The sequence below is a fragment of the Dendropsophus ebraccatus genome, chromosome 14, assembly GCF_027789765.1.
Source record: "Dendropsophus ebraccatus isolate aDenEbr1 chromosome 14, aDenEbr1.pat, whole genome shotgun sequence".
NCBI lineage: Eukaryota > Metazoa > Chordata > Amphibia > Anura > Hylidae > Dendropsophus > Dendropsophus ebraccatus.
In genome coordinates this window covers 54,050,171-54,059,916 of record NC_091467.1, presented here as the reverse complement: position 1 = coordinate 54,059,916, position 9,746 = coordinate 54,050,171, and the positions used below count along the sequence as shown (strand labels likewise).

The 9,746-nt window shown below is 45.1% G+C and overlaps 2 non-coding genes and 1 pseudogene across 2 annotated transcripts; all 3 read right to left on the bottom strand.

The window, feature by feature from the left end:
- Nucleotides 1-2,351: 2,351 nt before the first annotated feature.
- On the bottom strand, nt 2,352-2,542 carry LOC138773270 (U2 spliceosomal RNA). Its single transcript, XR_011359978.1, has one exon. It is a non-coding gene; the product is annotated as a U2 spliceosomal RNA (small nuclear RNA).
- A 966-nt stretch (nt 2,543-3,508) lies between these two features.
- Nucleotides 3,509-3,699, bottom strand: LOC138773269 (U2 spliceosomal RNA). The gene has a single exon (XR_011359977.1). It is a non-coding gene; the product is annotated as a U2 spliceosomal RNA (small nuclear RNA).
- A 939-nt stretch (nt 3,700-4,638) lies between these two features.
- LOC138773586 (U2 spliceosomal RNA) lies at nt 4,639-4,850 on the bottom strand (annotated as a pseudogene).
- Nucleotides 4,851-9,746: the final 4,896 nt, after the last annotated feature.

The window sequence follows — 9,746 nt, the reverse complement described above, 5'->3', positions numbered from 1 at the left end:
CTTTGCAAAACAATACACAAAACAAACAAAGAAAAATTCTATCTTCTACACAAAGAAACAAAACTATCATATAACTTTATACCAGAAAAAAAAACAGAAAAACCCCAACAAATTATATTACCCTCTCAAACCACCCTTGAAGGCAAGATACGTCAATACACGGAACATACTAGGTGATATAGAACGTGTCTCTTCTACTCGCTTTCTTATATGAGCAGGTACATTATAGAACTCAAAGAACCCTTTTATATCTTTTATCATGCTGTCTTTTGCTTTTTCCTCTACTCTGCCGTAAAAACTCCTCCTTTCTAGCGAAGCTATATGCTCCCAATCTTCCAGAGACACAACCTCCTGATCCCTACTTCCTTCCTCTGAAGGTGACCTAACTATCTTTTTCTTTTTTTCCCCCTCTCTAGGAGTCTCCTCTACCTCTCTGGGAGCCCTTCTAACTGCAGGCTCTATATTTTCCTCCCGCCGCAGACTATCACTTTCTCCAACTACTACCTGACCCTCCTCCTTCTCCTTCTCCTCCTTCTCCTCCTTCTCCTCCTTCTCCCTCCCCCGCTTCTTTCTAAGTGGACATGCCGCATACAGGTGGCCATCATTCCCACATAAGTGGCAAACCTTCTGTTTCTCACAGGAATCAGCTGAATGTCCTTCCGTTTGGCATTTTGCACAAAACAATACCGTACAATGCTCTTTCACATGTCCATATTTTTTACATTTACGACAAAACTCTTCCATTCCCGAATAGAACAAGTCTCCATTGACAGTTCCAATTTTGAAACGGCCTGGAGGCACACAAATCTTTCCATTTTCCATTTCTTTAAACTTCACAGCGAACCTCCACTTCATTGTCCATATCCCGAACAAGTTCAAGATTTTCCCCTTGGAAACAACTTCCTCGCAGTACTGCGCCAGGAACAACGAAATTTCCTCCTCATCCACATAAGGGCTGTATATCCGCACAGTTATCAGTCTTTGTCGCCTCGGAAAATGAGATATTATATCAATACCATTCAGTATAGCATTTCCCTTACAACATTCAGTCTTACCCATCAGATAACTGTAATCCTCTTCTGAAGTTAGTACCAGGTCGTACACTCCACGCTTTGGAAATTCCAGCAGGGCCAGGATCTGACTCCTCTGCAAACCGAAGAGCTTGAAGAAAATCTCCTCCACCAGGAAAACAAGTCCCCGCTCTTTCTTTCCAGGGTCTCTCAGTATAAAACGACATCCATTTCTGATCTTTGCATATCCCGGGACTTCCTCTGCCGTAGTTCCATCCGCATTTATCGCTTCCATTTTCCAGGTATCGCCAACACACCATACAGGAACAGGAGCACCTCCCTTGCCAGGCAAGTAGGTGGGATCACTGATCTTAGCCAAAAGGCCGAGAAGCGATGGCCACAACGGTTTCCCGAAAACTCCCCTTCTCGGACACCACGTCCTTCTTGTTAAGGCGAAGCCAGACATACATACCCTATTATGCGCTCCACCCTCTCAGATGGCGGACCGGACGTGCTTTCACACTGCATCTCCTATTGCCTAGCACTGCCTCTGTCTTCCTTTCTGCTCTCAAATCTGAATAGCTCCACCCCCCAATCACACTGCGTCTGCTTCCACCTGATGGATGGCAGACATACACGTCTCTGTCTCTGTCTCCGTCTCTGTCTGGCATACATGACATGCAGCTAGCTCTTTGGCTGGCTGTCTCTGTAGCTGGCTGGCTGTCTCTGTGGCTGGCTGCCTAGCTGGCTAGCTTATTATTAGTACCTACCTACCTACCTACCTATCTATCTATCTATCTATCTATCTATCTATCTATCTAATCTATCCTATCTATCCTATCTATTCTATCTAATGTATCTAATCTATCTATCAAAGAACATGGAGGGTGAATTCTCCCAGCTGGAGCCGTAGGCAGGCAGCATCAGCAGGATACATCGGCCGGCCACCAGGAAATCAAATCCAAAGGAAACGGTTTAATAAACTGCACCTACCTTTCCACCTACCTGCTCGGTCGCTTGACCGGCTGCAACTGAGCTGCTTGTTGTGCTGGCAGCTGTGTATAGCAGCAAAGCCTTGATGACATCACGTCCCGCGATGACATCACCAGCACTGGCCCGGCAGCCAAGTTGTAAACAACTCTGCCAGTTGGTTGCCATGGCAACAGAGGCCAGCAAGTCTTGGACAAACAAACTTTTCGTAGCCACACTCGGGCTAATTTTTCGGGGTCGGTCCACCTGCGCACAACACACTCGAGGGATGTTTCTTGCAAAACAGTAGTTTCAGGTGCAGCCGGCTTGTTTCCTTCTTCATTCTTTTGCTCTGTTTTTTGCAAACTCATTAGGGGGTGCACTGAACCTGGAGGCACTGCAATACCAGGTCAATGCCTGGAGAGGACAGAGCAAGCTCTTTTTCCATCTCCCTGTTCTAAAAATCCATTTAATATATGGTCCCCAGATAGGGGACGTATCAGATATTAAACTGATAAGAACAGATACTACACTTGATCTTAGCCAAAAGGCCGAGAAGCGATGGCCACAACGGTTTCCCGAAAACTCCCCTTCTCGGACACCACGTCCTTCTTGTTAAGGCGAAGCCAGACATACATACCCTATTATGCGCTCCACCCTCTCAGATGGCGGACCGGACGTGCTTTCACACTGCATCTCCTATTGCCTAGCACTGCCTCTGTCTTCCTTTCTGCTCTCAAATCTGAATAGCTCCACCCCCCAATCACACTGCGTCTGCTTCCACCTGATGGATGGCAGACATACACGTCTCTGTCTCTGTCTCCGTCTCTGTCTGGCATACATGACATGCAGCTAGCTCTTTGGCTGGCTGTCTCTGTAGCTGGCTGGCTGTCTCTGTGGCTGGCTGCCTAGCTGGCTAGCTTATTATTAGTACCTACCTACCTACCTACCTACCTATCTATCTATCTATCTATCTATCTATCTATCTATCTATCTATCTATCTATCTAATCTATCCTATCTATCCTATCTATTCTATCTAATGTATCTAATCTATCTATCAAAGAACATGGAGGGTGAATTCTCCCAGCTGGAGCCGTAGGCAGGCAGCATCAGCAGGATACATCGGCCGGCCACCAGGAAATCAAATCCAAAGGAAACGGTTTAATAAACTGCACCTACCTTTCCACCTACCTGCTCGGTCGCTTGACCGGCTGCAACTGAGCTGCTTGTTGTGCTGGCAGCTGTGTATAGCAGCAAAGCCTTGATGACATCACGTCCCGCGATGACATCACCAGCACTGGCCCGGCAGCCAAGTTGTAAACAACTCTGCCAGTTGGTTGCCATGGCAACAGAGGCCAGCAAGTCTTGGACAAACAAACTTTTCGTAGCCACACTCGGGCTAATTTTTCGGGGTCGGTCCACCTGCGCACAACACACTCGAGGGATGTTTCTTGCAAAACAGTAGTTTCAGGTGCAGCCGGCTTGTTTCCTTCTTCATTCTTTTGCTCTGTTTTTTGCAAACTCATTAGGGGGTGCACTGAACCTGGAGGCACTGCAATACCAGGTCAATGCCTGGAGAGGACAGAGCAAGCTCTTTTTCCATCTCCCTGTTCTAAAAATCCATTTAATATATGGTCCCCAGATAGGGGACGTATCAGATATTAAACTGATAAGAACAGATACTACACTTGATCTTAGCCAAAAGGCCGAGAAGCGATGGCCACAACGGTTTCCCGAAAACTCCCCTTCTCGGACACCACGTCCTTCTTGTTAAGGCGAAGCCAGACATACATACATACCCTATTATGCGCTCCACCCTCTCAGATGGCGGACCGGACGTGCTTTCACACTGCATCTCCTATTGCCTAGCACTGCCTCTGTCTTCCTTTCTGCTCTCAAATCTGAATAGCTCCACCCCCCAATCACACTGCGTCTGCTTCCACCTGATGGATGGCAGACATACACGTCTCTGTCTCTGTCTCCGTCTCTGTCTGGCATACATGACATGCAGCTAGCTCTTTGGCTGGCTGTCTCTGTAGCTGGCTGGCTGTCTCTGTGGCTGGCTGCCTAGCTGGCTAGCTTATTATTAGTACCTACCTACCTACCTACCTACCTACCTATCTATCTATCTATCTATCTATCTATCTATCTATCTATCTTATCTAATGTATCTAATCTATCTATCAAAGAACATGGAGGGTGAATTCTCCCAGCTGGAGCCGTAGGCAGGCAGCATCAGCAGGATACATCGGCCATCGGCCACCAGGAAATACAAAGGAAACGGTTTAATAAACGGCACCTACCTTTCCACCTACCTGCTCGGTCGCTTGACCGGCTGCAACTGAGCTGCTTGTTGTGCTGGCAGCTGTGTATAGCAGCAAAGCCTTGATGACATCACGTCCCGCGATGACATCACCAGCACTGGCCCGGCAGCCAAGTTGTAAACAAGTCTGGCAGTTGGTTGCCATGGCAACAGAGGCCAGCAAGTCTTGGACAAACAAACTTTTCGTAGCCACACTCGGGGGCTAATTTTTCGGGGTCGGTCCACCTGCGCACAACACACTCGAGGGAGGGATGTTTCTTGCAACACAGTAGTTTCAGGTGCAGCCGGCTTGTTTCCTTCTTCATTCTTTTGCTCTGTTTTTTGCAAACTCATTAGGGGGTGCACTGAACCTGGAGGCACTGCAATACCAGGTCAATGCCTGGAGAGGACAGAGCAAGCTCTTTTTCCATCTCCCTGTTCTAAAAATCCATTTAATATATGGTCCCCAGATAGGGGACGTATCAGATATTAAACTGATAAGAACAGATTTTTTAAGTTGGCTACCCCTTACAACGGGGGCTTTCTTTATTTAAGTCAACAAATTATTACAAAAACAAAGTATTTTTACAAGGATAAAAATGTACAATAAAATACAATTTTTCCAATAAAATACAATTGTTTTGCATAAAAACACATAAAATCATATTAAAAGGGACTTGGTGGACTTATATCACAGAGCTCCATTCACTTAAAAACCATTTTCTTGCTAAAACAGGGAAATGCTTTCTGTCCAATAAATAATAATAATACATCTCATTAAGACAAATGGTTAAAATGTCCTTCACAGATAAAACCTCATGTTTGTATAATAAAATATTCCTGGCCTTCCACAGAGCTGCCTTCACACAGTTTATAGTCTTCCATGCCATGATTTCTTGAGTCCTTGTTGGGCATTCCAAGCAACCATAAAAAACAGCAGCGTGATTCAGTTCTTTAAGTCCAGTAATTCTTTTTATCAGAGGGGATATTTTAGTCCATACGTGTTGCGTGTAAAAACAAGTCCAAAACAGATGGTGCACGGTCTCTGCTTCCTGGCAGCCTCCCCTCGGACAGATCGCTGAGTTGGTTAAACCTCTTCGGTGCTGGAATGCCCGGCATGGAAGACACTCGTGGATGCAGCTCCAGGCCAGGTCTTTCTGTGGATTAAAAATATAATTAGCATTGGCCATTTCCCATATTTTTTTACATTTTTCTTCATTAAAATTTTTAATAGGAGCAATAAAACCACTTTCCTTCACAGCCTTTAAAATCTTTTTACTGTTTGTCAAGTTTTGAGTGCTTTTCCCCTTCAGACCATAAAAACTAACTGTTGTCTCTAAAATCTTATAATGCTTGGGTAGATTAAAAGCGTACGGGGAAGTTAAAATGGTTGAAAACCACCCGTTTCTCCTCATAAAATACCCAGTATTAAAACGTATAAAATAAGACCAGTAGTTCTCTTTGGACAGGGAGTTAAAACACATGCTAAAAAACTTGATTAAAAGAAAGGCTTTAAAATCAGGAAAGTCCTTACCACCCATCTTCTTAGGTTTACATACAGTTTCTCTTTTTAGCTTTTCCATCTTGGAGCTCCATAAAAAGGTAAAACAAGCTTTGGTTATTTTTTTAAGAACAACTTCTGGAGGGGGAAACACCATACTTAAATACAATAAAAGAGGTAAAATCACCATTTTGGTAATTAAAACCCTCCCCTCCATCGTCAGCTTTCTCATATTCCACATACATAGCTTTTGGTTTACTTTTTGCGCCACCAAGTCCCAGCTACTAAAACCATTGTTTGACTCATTGAAGGAGACACCTAAAATCTGCACAGTATCGGACACCGGAACAGGAATGTCTCTTAAAACCATTCCACTTATATTTAAAATGCTGCTTTTGTTTAAATTAACTTTAAAACCGGAGGCACAAGAAAAAAACTGGATCTGCTTCAAAGTTTTTTGAAGCGATGGGGCGTCCCTGCAAAGCACCGTGACATCATCCATGTACCCCACTGCTTTGGCCTCGAGTCCCCCTCCTCCCGGCAGGGGGACTCCGTGAATCTGTTTGTCTCTCCGAATGGCACACATTAGAGGCTCTAAGGCGCAGATGAAAAGCAGTGGGGACAAGGGACACCCCTGCTTCACTCCGGATTTTAAAAGAATGTTCCGTGTCTTAAAACCATTTACTAAAATTTTACTTGTGCAGCCTTGATAAAACGCTTTAAGAGATAATAAAAAACCCTCCGGTATACCCATTTTTTCTAAAACCTTAAAAAGATAAAAATGCGATACCCTGTCAAATGCCTTTTCGAAGTCTATGGATAAAACGGCAAGTTGTCCTTTTCTTGACTGGGTATCGCTGATCACGTCCTTAATAAGGTTTAAAATGTCCCAGATGCTTCTCCCGGGTACCCCACAGACCTGATTGCAATGGATTAGCTTGTCGATCACGGCCTTCAGACGGTTTGCACACAGTTTGGCCATGATCTTGTAGTCACAATTCAGAAGGGTGATTGGTCTCCAATTCCTCAAACTCGACCTGTCTCCCTTCTTGAAGAGGAGGGAGACATCACCCTTCTTCCACGACCCCGGGAGAGCTTTGGACTTAAAAACATCGGTTAAGAGATTAAAAAGGTCGTCCTTTAAAATCCCGTAAAAAGTCACATAAAATTCTATGGGTATACCGTCGGGCCCAGGTACCTTACCTGTCTTAAAACTTTTAACAGTCTCTAAAACCTCCTGCTCCGTGATGTTCTGTAATAAAAGGGACTGGGAGACAGGGTCTAAAACATTAGTGATCTCCTCCAATGAGTCATTTAAAAAACATTCATCAATGTTTTTTGTGTTAAAAAGATCCGCATAAAATTCATACACTTTTGTTAAAATACCCTGTACATCATTTTCATCATCAATATTGTCAATTAAAACTTTCTTTTCCGTAACTTTCTTAAAAAAGTACCTGGAGCAGGTCTCGTTCTCTTCCAGATGTTTTATTTTAGAACGGAATATCAGTTCTTTCCCTTTCTGCTCCAGGCACTGAGAGATCTCTTTCCTTATATCAATAATCTCTTTTTCTACTTCAATACCGTGATCTCTGAACTTGTACAGGGTTTGCAGGCGAGTATTTAAAAGGTTAAAAAAGGCACGTTTCTCCTTAGCTTTTGAAATCCCAACGTCTATAAAAAATTCTTTTATCTTTAATTTCATTTTTTCCCACCAAGCACTGATGGGAATGTTGGGATTTCTTACTCGCCTGCAATCCTTATAAAAAGTGATAAAATCAGATAAAACCTGCGGATCTTCTAAAAGGGACACGTTTAATTTCCAGGCATTCTTACCAGTTCTCCTGTTAAAATCGCTTTTCACTTTAAAAAACAATAGCTTGTGATCTGAAAAAATATTCGTAAAAAGATCACATTTAAAAGGCAGTACTTGATAAGAGCAGAAAATAAAATCAATTCTAGATTTGCAATTGACGTTACCCCATGTAACGCCGGCTTCCTCAGGTGCATTCATATTACATTTCTTAAAAACATCGGTGAGTTTAAAATCTAAAACAATATTCTTAAGCATGGAAGACGTCTTATCATAGTTTCTACTCACTGAGGTTGAAAGCCGGCGTTCCCCCCTTAAAATACAGTTAAAATCACCTGCTAAAACAAGAGGTTCAGAATCGTTAATAAAAAGCGGTAAAACTTCTAGCATTCTAGCTCTTTCATTTTTTTCAGGAGAACCATAAAAGTTTAAAAACTGCCATTTAATACCATTGATAAAAGCTTTTACAAGTAAAATTCTGCCTGGTAAAATTTCAATAAAAGAATCAATTAAAACGTTCCCTTTAAAAAGTATGGCGACCCCTGCTGATCTGGATTCGTTGGATCCAGACCAGATTGACGGACCGTGCACCCAGTCGTCTTCATATTTCTTATACGTCATGCAATGCGGGATGCTGCACTCCTGCAGGAAGAAGACGGAAGCAGCAAAAACCGTCAGATAATTAAAAAGGGCAACCCTTCTCACTTTTGCCTGTAGACTTCTTACGTTAAGTGAGAGACCGGACAACTCAGCCATTGGAGAGTGTAAAGGAAATCAATCTCGCAACAGGACTACAACTCTCCGGCTACACCAGAGACCCCACTCGAGCTCTCATATCCCCCCACGTCCGAGTCTACTGTGCACATGGACGATGCCGGGGATGAACTACCGTCGCTCAAGTGACTCCCCGGACCCCAGGCAGCAGTAGGGGCCACAGTGTCACCCCATACAGAACATACGGGCAGCACGGTTTGTTGGGTTCCCGACTCACTTATTTCCGCTATCCCCTCCGCAGGGGTGGGATGTTTGCTTATTGCGGTTTCCGGCACCTCAGAGATGGTGACCCCTGAGGCCCCCTCCTGGCAGAGAGGGGGCGGGGTGCCCCGGCGTGGGGCCTTTGGAGGAGCGTCACTTGGTTTCCCCACAACGGTGAGTACTTCCATCGGCTCCTCCTGCACCACCTCCGAGTAGAGCCGGGACCCGGAGCCCTTGCGCCGCTTAACCGTGGCCTCACCACCGGGGTCTTTCCACTCTGGCACAGCCTGTACCGAAGGCTGTTGGGCCAGAGAGCCGGCGCCAGTCGGCACACCTTCCACCCCAGTTTCCTGGGGAGGGGCCTCCTTCCGGCCACCAGCTCTCTTTTTCCCCGTCCTCTGCGCCTTAGGGCCCTCTGCCGATCTCTCTAGGGGAGTCACTGATGTGTCCATTGCATCACCCGTCTCCGGCTCTTGTGGGGGGGCACTTTGGGTCTCTGGTTGCCCAGGCTGGTGTCCTGGTCTAGGCTTGGGTTGCCCTGGCTGCTCCGTCTTTCTCGGTCTGTGGGGACAGTTTGCATACAGGTGACCGATGTTGTGGCAAAAATTACATCTGGCTCCTTGACGGCACTCTTGTGTTTCATGTTCGGAGCTGCCACATTTCTTGCATGTACTGTCACACTGTTCTTTTGAGTGCCCATATTTGTGACATGCCCTGCAGAAGTCAGGCATTCCCGCAAAGTAGAGGTCGCCACACATGTTGTTCAATTTAAAACGTGCTGGTGGTAATCTCACTCCCCCTACAAAGTTGGGGTCGTTAATGCACGTAACTAAAAACCGCCATTTTGAGGTCCAAATACCAAACTCGTTGATAATCTTCCCCTGACACTTCACGCTCTTAAAGTAGGCTGCCAGGAAGGCTTCCACGTCTTTTAGACTAGCGAAAGGGGAATACATCTTAATCACTACAAGTTTGGTAATATCGAGGACGTGCTCAATGATCTGGACCCCCCCAAGCTTCGGATGTTCCTTCCCGGGAATACTCGCCACGAAATCTCGAAAGATTCCCTCTTCGGTGAACGATACATCGTATATCCTACGCTTGGGGTAGTCCTGGATCGCCAATATCTCTCGCTTCTGGATGTTAAAAATTCCCATGAGCACGTCCTCCACGA